Source organism: Momordica charantia, assembly GCF_013281855.1.
Source record: "Momordica charantia cultivar OHB3-1 chromosome 6 unlocalized genomic scaffold, Mcharantia_2.0 BLBB01000006.1, whole genome shotgun sequence".
Taxonomy (NCBI): domain Eukaryota; kingdom Viridiplantae; phylum Streptophyta; class Magnoliopsida; order Cucurbitales; family Cucurbitaceae; genus Momordica; species Momordica charantia.
In genome coordinates, this window is record NW_028275164.1 from 19,157,601 (window position 1) to 19,177,524 (window position 19,924).

General features: G+C 38.8%; 1 long non-coding RNA gene and 1 other non-coding gene across 2 annotated transcripts; one reads left to right on the top strand and one right to left on the bottom strand.

Annotated features, from left to right (window-relative positions):
* Positions 1 to 630: 630 nt before the first annotated feature.
* LOC148210870 (uncharacterized) lies at positions 631 to 3,251 on the bottom strand. Its single transcript, XR_015791830.1, has 2 exons — positions 3,023 to 3,251; positions 631 to 2,775 (listed from the first exon to the last, which is right to left on the bottom strand). It is a non-coding gene; the product is annotated as an uncharacterized LOC148210870 (long non-coding RNA).
* Positions 3,252 to 14,780: 11,529 nt separating this feature from the next.
* Positions 14,781 to 14,886, top strand: LOC148210871 (small nucleolar RNA R71). Its single transcript, XR_015792051.1, has one exon. It is a non-coding gene; the product is annotated as a small nucleolar RNA R71 (small nucleolar RNA).
* The last annotated feature ends 5,038 nt before the right edge of the window (positions 14,887 to 19,924 follow it).

Sequence of the window (19,924 nt, forward strand, 5' to 3'; positions counted from 1 at the left end):
TTATATTTTACACATTTTTAATTTCAACAAAAAAAATAAAAATGAGTTTATAATATAAAATAGTATATTTTATCAAAATTTTTATTTTTATAATATAATTTTGCATTTTAAAGTTTCAAATTTAATAGGTGAAAAATAGAGTTGTTTTTAGAATTTCTACTATTTGGACGACAGAATTCAAAAATAAAAATAGAAAAACATACAAAATCTTCCCCTAATCTTTATTAACATACCCAGAGAATAAATAGTATACAAGAAGTTACACAACAAATAAATAATAACTAACCACGAAGCCTGCTTGCAGAAAATAAGGAAGACAAAATAAACTACTTAACCACACCCACTGATGTGACGAATGAAGAAGGTACAGCAGCTGATACATTCAGATATCAATGAAACGATGTCGTTGTGTCATCACTTTTAACACCGCCCCTCAAACGAAACTGTGCAGGAAGCACGTTGAGTTTGCTCATAATATTAAACCTATATTCTTATAAGGCTTTGGTAAAACTATCTGCCAATTGAGCTTCAGAAAGAACATAGTGCAAATCTAACTCTTTTCTCTCAACTTTATCTCTAATAAAATGAACATCTAATTCTACATGCTTGGTTCTTGAGTGAAAAACAAGATTGATTGCCAAAGATATTGCACTGATGTTATCACACCATATAATTGAAACAAATTAAGGACAATGTTGAATTTCAGTCAACAAATATTGAATCCAAGAAATTTCTACTACAGTGTGAGCCAAAGAGCAATACTTTGGTTCTGTACTAGACCTTGCAACCACATGTTGTTTTTTAGAGGACCAAGAAACTAGAGAGTAACTAAAAAACACACAATAAACTACAATATACTTTCTGTCATCAACACTACAAGCCCAACCAACATCTGTATAAGCAAAAAGAGATAGACTATCCGACTTTGGAATAAAAAGACCATGAGACAATGTTCCTTTAAGATACCTTAGAACCCTTTTTACTTCTAACGGACGAATGTGAAAAGCCCTGGCCAAGCTGAAGGCCTACCTGACCTCCGCCTGCTCTTAGCAAAACTGAATCCGAGCGACGACCTATACCTCTACCTTTGTTTGTTTGAGAATGCAGTCAGCTTGGCATAATAAAGGAAGAAGGGGGGAAAGCAATCCCCAATCTATTACACCAACAAGGCCATGATAGGCTTAGAAATCAAATACACCCAAGTCGAAAAGATGGCGCTTGCCCTCGTCGTCTCGGCTCGGAAGCTACACCCCTATTTCCAAGCTCATCGAATAATAGTGCTAAGTAACCACCCTCTCAGTCAAGTGCTCCAAAAGCTAGAGACATTTGGGAAGATTATGAAATGCACGGTCGAGTTAAGTGAGTACGATATCTAGTACTCACCAAGGACTGCCATAAAGGGGCATGTCATAGCTAAAATGACGCCGCCTCCAGACTCAGAAAAATGGAAACTCCACGTCGACAGATCGGCGAACGAGCAGGACAGTGGGACATGGATACTTCTGACCACTTCTGAGGAAAGCCGCCATGAGTATGACCTACAGTTAAAATTCTGTACCTCCAACAATGAGTCGGAAACAAAGCTATGATCGCGGGGTTATGATTGGCAAAATTGATGGGAGCTTGGGGCATCTACGTCTACAGCTACTTGCAGTTGGTCGTCAATTAGATCAACAAAGAGTACCATGCCAAGGATGGTAGAATGGCTTAATACCTCTGGAAGGTACGAGCTCTGCTAAGCTCCTTTAATAGTTACATAGTCGAACATGACCCCCGATCGAAAAACTCGAATACCGATTTCTTGGCCCAACTTACCTTCTCGTATGAAACAAACCTCCCCCAGACGATCATGGTCAAAATCATGGAGGAGTCAAGCTTGGACGAGGCCAAAGTGATGGACATCGACCCGTTCGGTGGGGAGGGCTAGATGACACCATTTGTCAAGTTCCTGGAGAATGGAGAAACCATTGCAGGCCGTGTTGAAGCTCGCAAGCTGACGCAATGCGCAGCTCACTACATTTTGAAATAGGTGGTCTTGTACAAGAGAGGATATTCGCTCTCACCCCTCAGTGAATAAGCTTGGAGGAGGCAGAATATGTACTTAGCGAAATCCATCAAGGCACCTGCAGCAGCCACCTAGCCGGCCAATCACTAGCTAATAAAGTACTACGCTAGGGATATTATTGGTCAACCCCGCTAAGGGACTCAAAGAAATTTGTTTGGAGATGCGACCGATGTTAGAAGACGACCACTATCCCTAGATTGCTAGAAGAACCATTGACTCACCTCATAGCCCCCTGGGCGTTCGCACAATGGGGAATAGACTTGGTAGGCCCACTCCCCATAGGGATGGACCATGACTAAGTTCGCTGTGGTCGTAGTCGGCTACATCACCAAATGGATCGAGGTCGAACCACTGGCCACGATCATCAAGCAGAAAGTGTCGAACTTCGTTTGGCGAAGCATAGTATGCCAATTTGGTGTGCCAAACACAATCATCTCGGACAATGGAAAGCAGTTTAACAATGCTAGTTTCAAGAGATTCTGCTCAAATTTGGGGATCAGGCATCTCTACTCCTTGTCCACCCATCCTCAAGCCAACGAGCATGTAGAAGTCATAAACAAAATCATCAAGAGAAAGCTTAAAGCAAAGATCGAAGGCTGAAAGGTCTAGGTTGAAGAACTTCTTAGTGTGATTTAGGCATACAGAACCACGCCCAAACATCCACCGGTGAAACACCCCACTTGCTATCCTTTGGAATGGAAGCTATCGTCCTAGTAGAAATGAGCAAGAGAAAAAAATAAGTAAGTCATCTGGAACTCCCTGGATCTCTTGGAGAAGCATAGAGAAGCTGCTCAGCTTCAAGTCGCTTAGCACAAAAATCAAGCAGCCAAGTAGTATAATTTTTGAGTGAAAGAGCAATTTGTCGGGTAGATTTTGAAATTTGTGGATTTAAAATCTAAAATTAAAGGGTAAATATTATTTTTTATAGGGAAATTTAAGAAAAACTAGGATCCTAACCTTGTCATTTAGGGTTTGCAGAGCCACCGCCTCTTTAAACTACAGGCTGCTCCCCACCCTCCAAATTTCATCTCCATCTACCATCGTTGTCCGCATGTCGCCCGCATGCTGTTGCTTCCAACCAGTTGCCATTGGAACTCAGCTGCAACGTGGCCCGCCGCCGTTCTGCGTCACCCAAACCAATCCACTGGTCCATCTGCATGCCCGCCATTCGGTTCTTATCCAACGTCGATCGAGATCCACCATGTTCAAAAAAGAAAAGTGCGATTCACCCTAAATCCCATTCAAAAAGTCACGTGAGAGGAAGACAACAAAAGGGGAAATTATGAAAGACGTGTGAGAGGGAGAGTGGGTTCACGTTAGAAAGCACCTACACCACACACTTCTTTTAAACCCCAAAAAAATGCTAATAATAAGAGAAATATTATTATCATTTTTTTAAAAAAATTGTAGATTTGTATTCTTATTGAATTAACGTTGGGTGGTTGAAATTCAATTTTGGTATCTCATGTTTTAAAATATTTGATTTTATTTTTGAAATAAAGAAACGATTGTGACATTTATAAATGTAATATAGGAGCTGGCAATTATTTAATGTTAAATATCTATTTCGCACTATTAAGTTTATAATTTAGATTGTTATGGGAAGATAAAAGAAGAACAGACCAAGCGACAGAAGCAGAGACTAGGTCGGGAAAGAAGGCGCACGAACCAGGTAAGCACTAAAACCGTCGACACTGGTTGGCCACGGTCGATCCGTCATCGGTGCTCGGCGCCAAAGTGTTCTTGACCAGTGGCCGAGAACCCTCCTTTGGTTCCCCTCAACTTTTGTGCAGCCCGATCCGAACCTGTCCTATCTCAACCCTCGGTCCAACGTTAGGTCCACGACGAAACACATAGGCCAAGGAGTCTAGATCTCCTGAGCAAACTAGGATTTGACTTAAGTAAATCCTAAAAGGATTGGGATTCAACTTCTATAATTCCTAAAGGGATTAGAATTCGACTTTTATAAATATGAGGGTGAACAAAACCCTAAAGGTACACTAAAATACGATATAAGTCCCTACTATTTGGTACGGTACAAATCTCTACTCTTTGCTACGTTGAAATACCCTACTCTCCATACTCGACTACTCTGATTCTGACTTAAGCATCAGAGCCTGTGTGGTAAGAGTCAAACCGGTCTTTAGTACTATTTTGTTTTGTAGGTCTCGTCGATCTTTTTTATTCTAGAAGATTGGTGTGAATTTGGCAGAATCTTTGGAGGCCAAATTTCTGCATCAATAATTGGTACCGTCTGTGGGAACGATTAAGATGTAAAAGTCAAGAAGATTAATGAAGAATTGACTAAGAACTGCTCCGATCCGAGGAGGTCTAGGGAAAAACAAATCAACAAGTTCTGAGGCAAGACCCAAAACGAACGAATCAACAATTCCAAGACTGATCTTTAAGATAAGTCAACCCATCAGAACAAGAAGATGAACAGAAGAACTGCTCAGACCCGAGGAGGTCTAGGGCAAAGCAAGTCTACAAGTTATGGGGTAGGACCCAGAACAAACAAATCGACAAGTTCTAAGACAGATCTTGGATGAGATAAATCGATGGATTCCAAAACAGGCTCTAGGAGAAACGAGTCAACAAATCCCAGAATGAAGAAAGCAACTTGATTAAGTTTCAAGGCATGACCAGGTCTAGAGCATGACCAGATGTCAGCCAAGCAAGTCTCTGTCGACCAAGTCTCTTCTACCGACCAGGTCTCTTCCATCGATCAGGCCTCTTCCACCGATCGGATCTGATAATTTCACGACAGTAAAAGACAGCAGCGCACATCAATAGGAGCTAACTAGAAAGTTGACCAGGTATCGAGATATCGTGCTCGATAAGGAGAAGCCACTTAGTTGACACGAGTAGACAGAGAAAGCACAGGAGCTTAGTGAAAAATGAAAAAATAAAAGATATGATCCTGAGAAGATAATGGACCAGGCTGATTCACCACTCGTGGAAGAGATGATCCATCTGAAGTTCGAAATTCCCTACTATTAGACAGTACAATGACTCAACAAATCCTATCGACCACTTAGACGCGTACAGAGAATGAATGGACATCCATGGAGTGACAAAGGTTATCAGGGGCAAGGTGTTTAAATTCAAGTCAATCAGCACGACCCACATTTGGTTTTGACAATTGAGGAGGAAGTCAATTTTCTTCTTCAAAGAATTGGATAGGGCATTTTGGAGGAAGGAATAAAAATCCTATGGCCTACTTTTTTACCATAGAACATAAATCAATGGAGAGCCTCTAGAAAGATATGGCTCGCTTCAACGAGAACATTTGGAAAGGTATACCACGACAATCCCGCTCGAGTAGATAAATGAGCTACCTAGATTGCCCGAAAAGATGGAGGTGCCATCTCACAAAAAAACTAAAGGAAGATATTGCCTCTTCCGTTGAGGTGAGAGCCACCCAACACAAGAATATCACGATCTTAAGGAAAAGAAGAAAGTTCTCGTCTGCAAGGGGCCACTCAAAAAATTTGTTGAAGATTTCAAGGTAACTCCCAGCAACAGTCAAAACGACAAAGTCTCCCACCAGGGAGATAGGATAATATTAAGAGGACCAGCAGGATAAGAATCTAGTAGAAAAAGAAAGGTGAGAATAAAAAAAGAACAACAAGTATCACAAGAATTCTACTACACTACCTTGAAAAGCAATTGATCAACATACATGGTTTCTACTTCGAATGATGATAGGTTTGCTGTTTAAATTTTTGGTTATGATTATGCAAGTTTAGATTTAATTTTCTGGTAATCGCATATTTGGTAGATCGCATGATTTAGGACTGATTTTTTGGTAACTTCATGTTGATTAAGTCAAATATTATGTTTCCAAAAGATACTTGTTTGTGATTTAAATAAAGCTCCTAGCATCTGAAATCTAATTAACTCCTTATTACTTGAGCCATTATCTCTTTATATATTATGATAAGTTTTTGATATTTGAAATGTAATTAATTATATACTACTTGAGCATTTATCTTTTATTCTAAATGAAAACTCCTCAAGTGAGGGGCATGGGTAGGTTAATCAATACCTGGTTGTTAGGACTTTCTCTACCTTAAAAAAGATTAGAGACTCGTGCAAGCGCACACGGTCACAAGTAATACTCGAAAGTAATCCAAGGTCGAATCCTCAGGGACTTGTTGCTTTTCAAAATCAAGTAATGCCGTGAAATGGTTCAAATATGCAATTGTGATTTAGAAAGAAAAATGTGATAAAATGTTGTCGTTTTTGGTTTTAACTATCAAGAAATTTAATAAAACTCAACCTCTTTGCTTCTTACCTTAGTTTTCATGTAAAACATGGAAAACACACTTTGTTGGAAAAATGCACCAGGCACAATTCTAGCTTTTCTTGGGAACTGAGTTCTACTCTTTCACTACCACTTTTGGTTGCTGCAGAGGCTAGGGTAACCTACAATTATATGTCTCTGTGTGATTACAATCTTAGGAAATATTTACCAACTCATTTGCTTTATGGGTCAGAGGGCCTATGTCTAGAACCATATTTTATGCACTTATGTCTAAGTCACATCCCATATTGGTTTCCTAATATTTTACCTAACTCACCATTCTCAGGGTTGGGCTTTAGTGTATAAATCAAGTTCTCATTGGCTAAATGGGAAAAAGACGTAGAGAGAAGTTTTTTGAAACCAACCCAAAAAAGTGCCAGGCGCAATTCTGGGCAAATCTCGAGCGTGTTGAAAATCAAATCATTTTGACTTAAGCATTCCACAAAGAGGTTGATAGCTAATTTTAGAACATTTTTAAAGGAAAGAAAATGCACAAAAACATAAAGGAAGTATTTTTCATTGAATTAAAAGGAATAAATGAGTCATACAATGAGTTCTAGCTTGACCCTCTTCTCTCTCGAGCGTGAAGGGAGTGTAAACTCGCTAAAGAACTTAAGAATAATAGAATAAACAAAGAACAAATGATAGAACTTGAATTAAAAACAATAAAATACGAAATACAAGGAAATAATAACTAAAACTTGAATCTAAGACAAAGAACAAGTTCTACAATGAGAGAGAATGTAAATGAAGCTGAAAACGAGCTTGGATGGAATGATTTGCAAGTGGAGGGATGACTTTCTTATATAGCACCTTGGGTTGGTTGAACTCCCCACTATTTTAGGTAGAAATGGGTTGAGATTCTCCTAACAAATCCTGTTGGACTTGGAGTCACGGTTTTGAATTGATTTGAACATGTGAGAAATGTCCTCCTTGTCCTTCATTAATCAAAACGTGCGTTTTGCCAATTTGTTCTCCAAAAATGTGTCGGGCGCAATTCTGCAAGAGTAGAAAACTGTTATTTTCTTCCAACTTTGACCGCATTTTTCTCATATTTTTCCTAAAGTACCATAGTTTGACTTTTATTCAAAAATATTCTATGCATGTTAGACTTTAAGAATATGGGGTCCTTTTTTAACTCAATTCCCTTCATTAGGATGTACACCATCATCGCCCCTGTTGCAGTTAATGGAGGAATCGTGAGAAGTTGGTATCAACCAGTTTTTCACCACATATGACCACATCATTGCTTGTTCATTGATGTCAAGGGGCTTTAGGGAAAGCTTCCCAGTTGTTGAGACGGTCCATCTCCTGGCCCCTCCTCCACTTTCTTGTCCGATGGATGGATCAAAATTTCATTACCTATTGCATTAAAAATATCTAACAAACCATAGTGAGTATTAATAATGGACGGCGAGAATTTTACCACTTTACCCCGTACTCTCACTACATCTCCTCGGTTCGGGTTGATGGCAGCATAAAACTCTTTGACCAAGGCCTCAGATACACGCGTAATTAGGGCAAAACAACGTCTCCTAACCATTCTCCACAAGCCTCCTCCTAACATATTTTAGGACGGGCTCTTGTGCTTCATCAAAACCCCTCTCAACTAGGATATCACATGCTGTAAAGTCAGGCCTTCTCACTTCCAATCTCACCCTTTTTACTTTTGATGGTGTTTGTTCGGTATAATCGTGCTCCTCTTCGTTAGCCTCCTCAAGTGGCTCTTCTACCCCTCTTTGCACCCTAGCCCTCTTGGCTTTTTTAGATGGACCAGCTTCGGTCTCTTTTTAGGGAGCCAATCTTCTGCCAACTTTTTCTTCTTTTGTGCTTTCTTCACCACTTTGGTTAAGCACACCTCTTTCTTGAGGTCTCTGCAGTAGCAACAAATTTGAGGTCAGAAACATTCAAACTTGATAAAGAAGGAGACTTACGGCCTTTTGAAGAAGAAGATGAAGAGGATTCTTCCGTAGCCTCATTAGGGACATCCACAGGACCAGATGTTCCTTCTTGCTCTTGTGGAGGGAGCTCCTCATTATCTTGCTGAGATTCGTGCACCAGAGTTCGTACTCTCACTTCATATTGAGAGATATCGTCATTATCTTCTTCATCCTCAAACTCATCTCCATGCACTTCTTGGGGTGATTCTACAAGATCTTGATTTTCTTCCTCAATGTCCAATCCTTCTTGTGTTACCCTACTGTTTCCCTCATCCGCCAATGGATCTTCGCCCCTCGCTTCATTCAGAGCCACCAAAATTTTGGCAACTTTTGATATTGCCCTTTCCTGCTTTGAATCATAAAAAACTAGAGGCTTTTTAGTCAATATAGGATCTGGAAAGATGGAGACAAAATACCTTGTAGAGTGGCCGGTGGAGTCTCCTCCAAAATTGCGCTAGGCGCAATTTTGCAGTGGATTTTGACCGTGGCCGAATCTAAATGCTCCAAGGGCTCTGTGTCGTGTTCTGAGTCTCCACTAACCTATTTTTGACCTTCAACATTCATAGCAACAGTAGCAGAAATAGGGGGAGGAATTGATACTTCTAAAGATTCAGAAACGGGGTTATCTTGAGAGAAATTCAACCTACAGCACATACTCATATTATTTAATTCAAGTTGAATCTCCTCACTCACTCTCCTAGAGTTTTCCATGAATTCTTGCCATTTTACGTTTAGTTCCGCAATCTTGGCACAAACTCTCTCATTCTCTTTATCCCTAATTTCTTTCTTTTTATTTACCATGTCCGCTCTCTCATTAAGCCTAGCTATTTTTCCATCTAAAACAGCACTTTTTTCCTCCAAAGATTGATTTTTTCGAAGATAGACCTTACTAACTCCTCCTAATTTCTTCTCACAATCAACTTCTTTGTTAACCCTAACATCATGCAATTCTATATTGATTCTTTCAGAATTTGCACCACCTATGGATAGATTTCTTCTAGGGTTCATTCTTAAAGCTCCCTCATATTTTCTTCTTTGTTCCCTAGGATCAAAAACTAGCTTTTCATGAGAAATCTTAGGACGTTCATGAGGAATCATACCCAGTTTAGTTGGTGGCGGCAACAACACCTGCTTCTTCCAGTTCTCTTTGTCACAAGGCTTGGAGGAGGAAGATCCTTCCATGGGTTCTTTAGCTTTCTTCATGATCAACAAAGAAAACCCCTCCAACAAACTCTAAGTGTGCCAAAAAAGAGAGGGAGGTGAAAAAATTTTGGGATTCTTGAAGATTTCTTGAGAGAAGATTTGAAAACAAGTGAGGGTTTTGGGAGGTGAAAATCGAAAATGAGGGTTTTGAAATTTTAGGGCTTTTTATTTTATGTTTTAAAACATATTAAAAACATAATTGGGTTTAAAGTTGTGCCTCTTTTTGATTTAAAAACAACCCAATGCCCATTTGAACATAACCCACATAAAGCCCACGAAAGCCCTAATCCATAACTCAAAAATCGACTTTTTTCCTTTTAAATTATGCCTGTCACAATTTTGACGTGGGTCAAATCTTGATCCTACAAAATTCAAATGCAAAAACAAAAATTAGATTTGTAATCTACACAAGAAAACCTTAAAGAAAATGTAAAAATTTTGCAAAAAAAAAAAAAAGACAAAAGATATTTTACATAAAAACACCCTCAACACCAACCGAGGGACTGTTTTCGCTGTTTTTTTATGTATCTTTCAATAGTACAGAGGTTTTGCCTCTGTCAATATGCTCACCAAATTATCTCTTGACTCGATGTCCATTTACCTTTAAAATATTACCTTTCAAATCACTTAAATTCACAGCTCCATGTGGATAAACACGTTCAACTACAAACAGGCCCAACCATATAGACTTAAGCTTACCTGGGAACAACCTTAATCTAGAATTGAACAACAAAACTGAGTCTCTAGGTTCCAAGTTCTTATCCATTATTTTCTTATCGTGCCACTTTTTGGTTTGCTCTTTGTACATCTTAGCATTCTCATAAGAAAACTGACAAAACTCATCCAACTCATGTAACTGTAGTAATCTTGCTTCACCTGCAGCAACATAATAAAATTTTAGTTCCCGTATAGACCAAATTGCTCTATGTTCTAATTCTAACGGAAGATGACATGCTTTACCAAAAACAATGCGATAAGGGGACATGCCTAAAAGAGTTTTATAAGCAGTTTTAGATGCCCACAAAGCATCGTCAAGTTTAATAGCCGAGTCCTTCCTATTCACATTCACAGACTTCGCTAAAATTGACTTTATTGCCCTATTTGATACCTCCGCTAATCCATTAGTTTGAGGGTGATATGCAGTAGTAATCTTATGATGAATGTTATACTTTTGTAACAAGTTACTTACTGCTCTATTTAAAAAGTGCGTGCCCTCATCACTAATCAAGCATCTAGGTGTACCATATCTAGTGAAAATAAACTTTTGCAAGAAGAAAGACACTATCTTGGCATCGTTAGTCGGGGTGGTTAGAGCCTCAACCCATTTCGAAACGTAGTCAACAGCCAAAAGAATGTAATTCTTACCGCATGAAGGTGGGAACAGACCCATGAAGTCGATGCCCCAAACATCAAACAACTCTACTTCCAATATTGAGTTTAAGGGCATCTCATGTTTCGTTGTCAAGTTACCTAATCTTTGACAGCGGTCATAAGCTTGAGCAAATATGTGAGCATCTCGAAATAGGGACGGCCAAAAGAAACCGCTTTGAAGGACCTTTGCTGCAATTTTACGTCTAGCAAAATGTCCACCATATGGTAATTTGTGGCACGCCTCCAGAATCTCCTTCTGTTCATGCTCAGCAACACACCTGCAAAGAATATTGTCAAGTCCTAATGTAAACAAGAAAGGTTCATCCCATCTATAAAACCTAACATCATGAAAGAATTTCTTTACCTGGCGCTTACTTAAATCATTAGGAATTATATTGCTAACCAGATAGTTCGAATTATCAGCATACCAAGGAACTTCATAAATAGTTAACAGATGCTCATCAACAAAATGTTCTTTAATCTCACTACTATCATGCTGCAAAGAAGACTCTAGCCTAGATAAATGATCTGCTACTTGGTTTTCTGCTGCTTTTCTATCTTTTATCTCTAAATCAAACTCTTGTAGCAATAATATCCATCTAATTAACCTAGGCTTAGCTTATTTTTTAGCAAACAAGTATTTTAAAGCCGAGTGCTCTGTAAAAACTATCATTTTAGTCCCGATCAAATATGAACGAAATTTATCATATGCAAAAACAACAACTAAAAGTTCTTTCTCAGTTACAGTATAGTTTAACTGACTACTATTCAAGGTTTTACTTGCATAATAAACAGGATGAAGAATTTTATCTTTTCGTTGACCCAACATCGCACCTACAACAAAATCACTTGCATCACACATTAGTTCAAATGACAAGTTCCAATCTGGTTCAATTATGATATAGGTGCTGAGCTAAGTGCAAATTTAAGTGTCTCAAAAGCTGTCAAACAATCTTTATAAAAAACAAATGGTTAATCCACTTCCAACAACTGACATAAAGGTTTTGAAATTTTCGCAAAATCTTTTATAAAACGACGGTAGAAACTCGTGTGTCCTAAGAAACTTTTAACACCTTTTATAGTAGTAGGAGGGGGTAATTTAGCAATCACGTCTATCTTGGCCCTATCGACCTCAATTCCTTTTCCTGAAATTCTGTGACCTAAGACTATACCTTCACGTACCATAAAATGACACTTCTCCCAATTAAGAACAAGGTTAGTCTCTTCACACCTTTTTAAAACATTCTCTAGATTCTCTAAACAAACATCAAACGACTCACCAAACACAGAAAAATCATCCATGAATATCTCTATCGTGCTTTCTATCATGTCAGAAAAAATAATGGTAATGCATCTTTGGAAGGTGGTGGAAGCGTTACAAAGACTGAACAGCATCCTTCAGAACGCAAATGTCCCATAGGGACACGTGAAAGTGGTCTTTTCCTGGTCCTCCGGAGCTATTGTAATCTGGTTGTAACCAGAATACCTGTCTAGGAAGCAATAACACTCCTTCCCTGCAAGACGATCAAGCATTTGGTCAATAAAAGGTAATGGAAAATGGTCTTTTCGAGTTACCTTGTTTAGGCGACGATAGTCTATACACACTCTCCAACCAGCCGCCGTCCTCATCAGGATCAACTCGTTGTGATAGTTTGTAATTACCATCATACCACCCTTCTTGGGAACGTATTGAACCGGGCTAACCTAGCTGCTATCAGAAATGGGGTAGATGACCCCAGTGTTTAACCATTTTATTATCTCCTTCTTGACTACCTCTTCATTTTGGGGTTGAGCCTCCTTTGGCACTCGACAGAATTGGTGGCTCCTTATTCTAGGATGATCTTGTACATGCAAAAAGTAGGGCTGATTCCTCTTATCTCTGCTATGGTCCATCCAATAGCCATTTTGTACTTATATAAAACCTGCAAAAGCAAAGATTCATGTTCATTAGACAAATACGAAGAAATGATAACCGGCATAGTATCGTTTAAACCCAAATAAGCATATTTTAGATGAGAAGGTAGGGGATTCTTCTCCAGTTCTGGAGGTTCAATGATGGAAGGTTGCAAGGCCTTCAAATCAGCTATTGTCGACTACAAAAACTCAAAATGCTCAAATGATGGTAAAATTGCGCCAGGCGCAATTTTGGCTTCTTTTTCTGCGGCCTCCAAATCTTCTTCTAAGTCTTCTACAATCATTTCCTGGAGTTCCTCCATGATTGCCCCTATTGCAGAACAGTCCTTGACTTCATCCGGGAGCCACATCGCATCAAAGACGTTGAAGGTGGCTTGCTCATCATTGACCTTCATAATGATCTCTCCTTTCCGAATGTTGAATACTGTGTCTCCAGTTGCTAAAAACGGCCTTCCAAGAATGATTGGCACCTCAAGATTTGCTTCACAATCCAAAATTATGAAATCGGTGAGAAAAATAAATGTATCGACCTTAACAAGCACATCTTCTATTTTCCCTTCCGGTTTTTTAATGGACCTATTAGCTAGTTGCAAAGTGACAGTAGTGGGACGAGCTTCTCCTATATTTAATTCTTTAGAGACAGAAAGAGGCATAAAATTAATGCTTGCCCTTAAGTCACACAATGCTCTTCCTAAGTTCTTACCACCTATTAAGCAAGGGATAGTAAAACTACCTAAAGCAATGGATTCCCTAAAGCATCACTACTGCACTTTGTTAAGGCTACAGTCTCATGTTCTCCTAACTTCTTACACCTAGATATGATATCTTTCAAAAACTTGCTGTAGTTAGGCATTTGATCTAAGGCATCTATGAGAAGTATATTTATATGCAACTGTTTTATAATCTCAAAGAACTTTTTAAAATGATTATCCCGATTTTTCTTAACTAGTCTTTGGGAGAAAGGTGGAGGAATCTTAAAGTTACCTACCTGTGGAGTAGTGCAAGGCACTACTTGCTTACCTTTCTCTTTTGAACTTATGGGTTCTGCTTTATCTTTTTGTTGTGGAATGGAGGTGGATGCAGGAACAGGTGTAACACATCGGTTCCTTCATCTGGAAATGAGGGTCCATCATAACTTAGTCCGCTTCTTGTGATGATCGCGTTACACTGCTCCTTACCTTCATGATCTCGCTTCGGATTCTCCGTGTGTCTTGGCAACATACCTTGTGGTCTAGATTTTTGGTCATTCGCTATCTTCCTTACTTGCATCTCCAAGCTTCTTATTGCAGCATCAGTTCTTGTCATGAAGTTTCTCACCATGACCTCCAAACTTGCATTGTTACCACTTTGCTGAGTGTTATTTTGAGCTCTTTGTTGATTGTACTGTTGTGGCGGCAACGCTAATTGCGTGGTAAAACCAGGAGGAGTGTAGTTTTGCTTGTATTATTGAGCCGATGCTTGTGCACTGCTACTAGCTACTCCTTGGTTACTTTAAGAGAAGTTTGGATGGTGCCTCCAACCAGGGTTGTAGGTATTTGAATATTGATTGAAATTTCGCTGGGTACCTTGACCTACATAAAAAATAGACGTTGGATTAGCTTGACAATTCTCATATAAGTGGTTATCACCGCAATAAACATAAGATATATCTGAAATTTGTAAAACAGGAGAGGGTTCAAGAATCGCTGAAGTGACAGATTTGGTCTCCTTCTCCATTGTCGATATTTTAACATTTGGTCCATGGCTGCCATTTGGACTTGCATTGAAGCTACTGTGTCTAACTCAAAGACTCCGGCTGATACTTGTTTCTTTGGCAATGACCTTCCTATCTCTCTTTGGTCATTAATTTCTATCATCTTGTTCAACAACAATCTCATTAACTAACTTTTCTAACAATGAGCCATTGGCTGCAGTGTTTAACATCATTCTTGATGAACGATCCAGTTCTCTATAGAGCTATTCAATCTGCACACATGCATGCAATCCATGGCTCGGGATCTTCTAAATAACTCTTTAAAACACTCCCAAGCTTCTTGAATTGTTTCGTTCTCCTTCTGTCGAAAAGACACAATGTCTTCTCTAAGGTCTACATTCCTGGTCAAAGTGTGGTATCCGTCAGTTCTGCCCACGTGGTGATAGAATTTGGTTCAGCGCGTTTAGCCAAGTCCTTGCACCGTCCCTGAGAGAAATGAAAACATTTTTAGTCTTAGTGCATCCTCAGAGACACAAAGAAGTTGAAATGCATTAGCTATTTCAATAAAAGATTTGAGATGGGAGTAAGGATCTTCGTTAGTCAATCCTCTGAACTGACCCATCGTCTGCAATATCTGGAACATGACTGGCTTAAGCTTGAACTGTGCGGCTTGGGGTAAAGGATTACTTATCCCTGAATTTAAGTTATGGAACGCATGAGTGACATAGTTCCACATGGCTATATCTCGGTTGTCTGCTAGAAGGATCGATTAGGGACTTTTCCTGCTCGGTTTGCTGCTCTTTCACTTGCCATATCTCCATTCACAGGTGGATTTTGTGGAGGTAGAGGATCTTGGGGATTTCTATTTATCTCGATGGTCTCTTCTTCAACTTCAACTTCTTCAACTTCTTTCTCTTTTTTATTTTCTCTTTCTTTTCTCAACCTCTGCTCACGCCTTATCCTCTTAAGGGTTCTTTCAATCTCTAGATCAAAGGTCAACCAACCAGACCCTGTGCTCATACACAACTCCCTTAAAGGTTAGATATAACAATTAAGTCCAATGACAGAGGTATGCAACAATCACACATGAAACAATTCACTTGAAAATAATATGATATTGAAAAATAAGTCCCTGGCAATGACGCAAAAACTTGTTGGGACTTTCTCTATCTTTAAAAAGATTAGAGATCGTGCAAGTGCCACACGGTCACAAGTAATACTCGGAAGTAATCCAAGGTCGAATCCTCAGGGACTTGTTGCTTTTCAAAAACAAGTAATGCCGTGAAATAGTTCAAATATGCAATTGTGATTTAGGAAGAAAAATGTGATGAAATGTTGTCGTTTGGGGTTTTAACTATCAAGAAATTTAATAAAACTCAACCTCGTTGCTTCTTACCTTAGTTTTCATGTAAAACCTGGAAAACACACTTGGTTGAGAAAATGCACCAGGTAGAATTCTAGCTTTTCTTGGGAATTGAGTTCTACTCTTTCACTACCACTTTTGGTTACTGCAGAGGCTAGAGTAACCTAAAATCATATGTTTATGTGTGATTACAATTCTAGGGAATATTTACCAACTCATTTGCTTTATAGGTCGGAGGGCCTATGTCTAGGACCATATTTTATGTGCTTATGTCTAAGTCACATCCCATATTGGTTTCCTAATATTTTTCCTAACTCACCATTCTCAGGGTTGGGCTTTAGTGTATAAATCAAGTTCCCACTAGTCAAATGGAAAAAAGACGTAAAGAGAAGTTTTTAGAAACCAACCAAAAAAAATGTCAGGCGCAATTCTGGGCAAATCCCAAGCGTGTTGAAAATCAAATCATTTTGACTAAGGCATTCCACAAATAGGTTGATATCTAATTTAGAACATTTTTAAAGGAAATAAAATGCACGAAAACATAAAGGAAGTATTTTTCATTGAATTAAAACGAATAAACGAGTCGTACGATGAGTTCTAGCTTGACCCTCTTCTCTCTCGAGCGTGAGGAGAGTGTAAACTTGCTAAAGAACTTAAGAATAACAGAATAAACGAAGAACAAATGACAGGACTTGAATTAAAAACAATAAAATACGAAAATACAAGAAAATAATAACTAAAACTTGGATCTAAGACAAAAAAACAAGTTCTACGATGAGAGAGAATGTAAATGAAGCTGAAAACGAGCTTGGATGGAATGATTTGCAAGTGGAAGGATGACTTTCTTATATAGCACCTTGGGTTGGTTGAATTCCCCACCATTTTAGGTAGAAATGGGTTGAGATTCACCTAACAAATCCTGTTGGACGTGGAGTCACGGTTTTGAATTGATTTGAACATGTCTGAAATGTCCTCCTTGTCCTTTATTAATCAAAACGTGCGTTTTGCTAATTTGTTCTCCAAAAATGCATCAGGCGCAATTCTGCAAGAACATAAAACTGCTATTTTCTTCCAACTTTGACCGCATTTTTCTCATATTTTTCCTAAAGTACCATAGTTTGACTTTTATGCAGAAATGTTCTATGCATGTTCTACTTTAAGAATATATGGTCCTTTTTAGCAAATAAGGATGAGAAAGGGGTAAAAAACATGGTCAAACAGGCCTACAGACACATGTTTCGGCAGTAAAAAGTCAACCCTAACACTGGTCAAGGAACTCGAATTAGAACAGACCCCGAAACACCATAAAACCGTCGCAAAACGTCACCGCTACTACCACAAACTACAACGCACGCCGCTTGCTGCTGTTCGCCGAAGATGATGACGCACCGTGGTGGAAACAATCATCAGTGTCAAGTAGGAGAGTGGTCTGGCTGGAAGTCGGGAAGAAGGAAAAAACGAGAGGGGCTGGTGGCTCACGTTTAGAGAAGAAGGAATGGTTGCTAAGGTTTCTTTTCTTTTACCTCTATGTTTTAAATTAAAATCCCATTTACCCAAATTTTGAAAAGAAAGCCCATGGGTTAAAAGGATTATAATTTATAATTTTCCAGCAATGTCAGTTTAATCATTTTCCAATAACAGAAATAAACCAACATTAGTCCAACAGCCCAAGACAAAAGCCGAAAACAGATACTTCATTAATTAAAATATAAAACTCACAACATCACTACAACAACCCAAATAAAACAAGGTAAAACAAATCAAATACCTTTAGATAATTTTTGACTAAAAGCTTGTGACTTGAGGTTAATCTAACCTGAGTAACGCGGTGCGTTACATTACACGTGTCTTAAATTAATTTTAAAATTGACAAATTAAATTATGTTACTTGTCTCTTTTATGATCGTCCGATAACATAATCTAATTGAATCAAATCCATAAGGAGATTGGGCCCAAGCCCATGGCCAATTTTAAGGCCACGACCCATATAAGACCCACCAAAGCTCTATAAATATAAGGGGTCACCTCTCATTTGAGGGATTCAGAGAGATCCAGAACAATTGGAGATTTAGAGCCATTAGAGCGTTCAAAGTTGTCTACAATTATTCAGAGTCAAGTGAAACATCCCAAGCCAACAAGACTTGAAGAACTGGAGACTTGAAGACTACGAGATTTCAAGAATTATGAATCTTCTTTCTCCAAGTAATCGACCGAAGAACTTCATAAGATACAAGTCGAAGACTTCACAAGCCGAAGACCTCACGAGCCGAAGTACTTCATCAAGCTGCAGATTTCGTCAAGTGAGTTGAAGACTTCATCAAGCCACAGACTTCGCTAAGCATCAAGCTTCACAGCCAAAGACTTTAAAGATCCTTCAATATGCCAGAAGCTGAAGACACGAACTCATTGATTCAAGAATAAACTCTCAAGCCCTCAAATTAAGGTTCACATATGAGAGAATAAACCAGATGATCATATATTAGAGATTGTAACACTACATACATTCAATCAAATACAAGTTTATCATTAATTTGAGTTATCTCTTCTTTAAATTTCTTGTCGAACAAATTGCACGCCCAGTGGGGCATCTCTACTTCTCATCTCTTTATTTCAACTAAAATAAAAGTGATGACATTCAATGAAGCTTCATCAAATTACTCATAATCGTGTCAAGGAAATTATGAATACCCTATTCAATTCCAGATTGGAGAGCGAATTTGCTCCTTCTTTTTCCCATCTCAAGGGAATGTCTAATCCAAACTTCATGTGCTCTGTCATGATGGCTGATGCATCCACCATGGAAGAAAAAATGGCGGATATGGAGAAGAAACTCAACATGTTGACAAAGATAGTCGAAGACAAAGACTATAAGATTGCCTCCCTTAGGAATAAGATCAAAATTCAAGATGATGTGGATCTTGTTAAGTCAAGCCAAAATCTCGCTGCAAAAGTCAATGACAAAAGAAAGAACATCATGTAAAAATAACAACAGGAATACTCCATTTCTATTGCTTCGCTGTCTGTCCAACAACTCCAAGATATAATCACAAATTCGATCAGTTCTCACTATGGCATGCCTTCTCAAAACTCCCTCATGTACTTTAAGTCATACACTAAGAGGATTGACAACTTGAGAAAGCCGGCAAGATATCAGCATCCAAAATTCCAACAATTTGACGAAAAAGGTAATCCTAAGCAATACATTGCCCATTTCGTCGAAACGTGCAAAACGTTGGCACTCGAGAAGATTTTCTAGTCAAACAATTTGTTCGAACACTGAAAGGCAACACTTTTGATTAGTACACGGATCTGGAGCCTGAATCCATCAACAACTAAGAGCAATTGGAAAGAGAGTTCCTAAATCGCTTGTACAACACAAGGCGAACTGTTAGTATGATGGAACTCACTAGCACCAAGCAACGAAAAAAGGAACCCGTTGTAGACTACATCTACATGTGGAAAGCTATGAGTCTTGACCGCAAATATCGACTCACTGAACAAGCTGCTATAGAAATTTGCACACAAGGTATGCATTAGAGACTTCTCTACATTCTCTAGGTCATCAAACCACGTAGCTTTGAAGAACTAGCAACTTGCACTCACGATATGGAGTTAAGTATCGCTAGTAGAGGAAACAGAGATCATTTGGTCCTAGACCTCAAGAAGGAAAAGAAGGAAGTAAAGAACTCTGATAAAATTTCTAAGAGTTCCAAGAAAGAATCCATGGTTGTCAACACAGTCCCGTTTAAGTTCTCTACAAAAGGAAGAAACTTCAATGATAAGAAAGATGAAAGACAAACGGGTAGAAACGAGAAAATGTGCCCAACTCTAAGGGGAAGACAAGAAAAAGTCTACCCTTTTCCTGATTATGATATTCCAGACATGTTGAAGCAGTTACTAGAGAAATGGTTAATTGATACTTCTGAATGCAAACGCCTGGAAGAAATGGGAAAGACGAATGATCCCAACTACTGCAAGTACCATCGGGTCATCAACCATCCAGTGGAGAAATGCTTCGTCTTGAAATAGTTAATCTTTAAATTAGCTCAAGAGAGAAAGATTGAGCTTG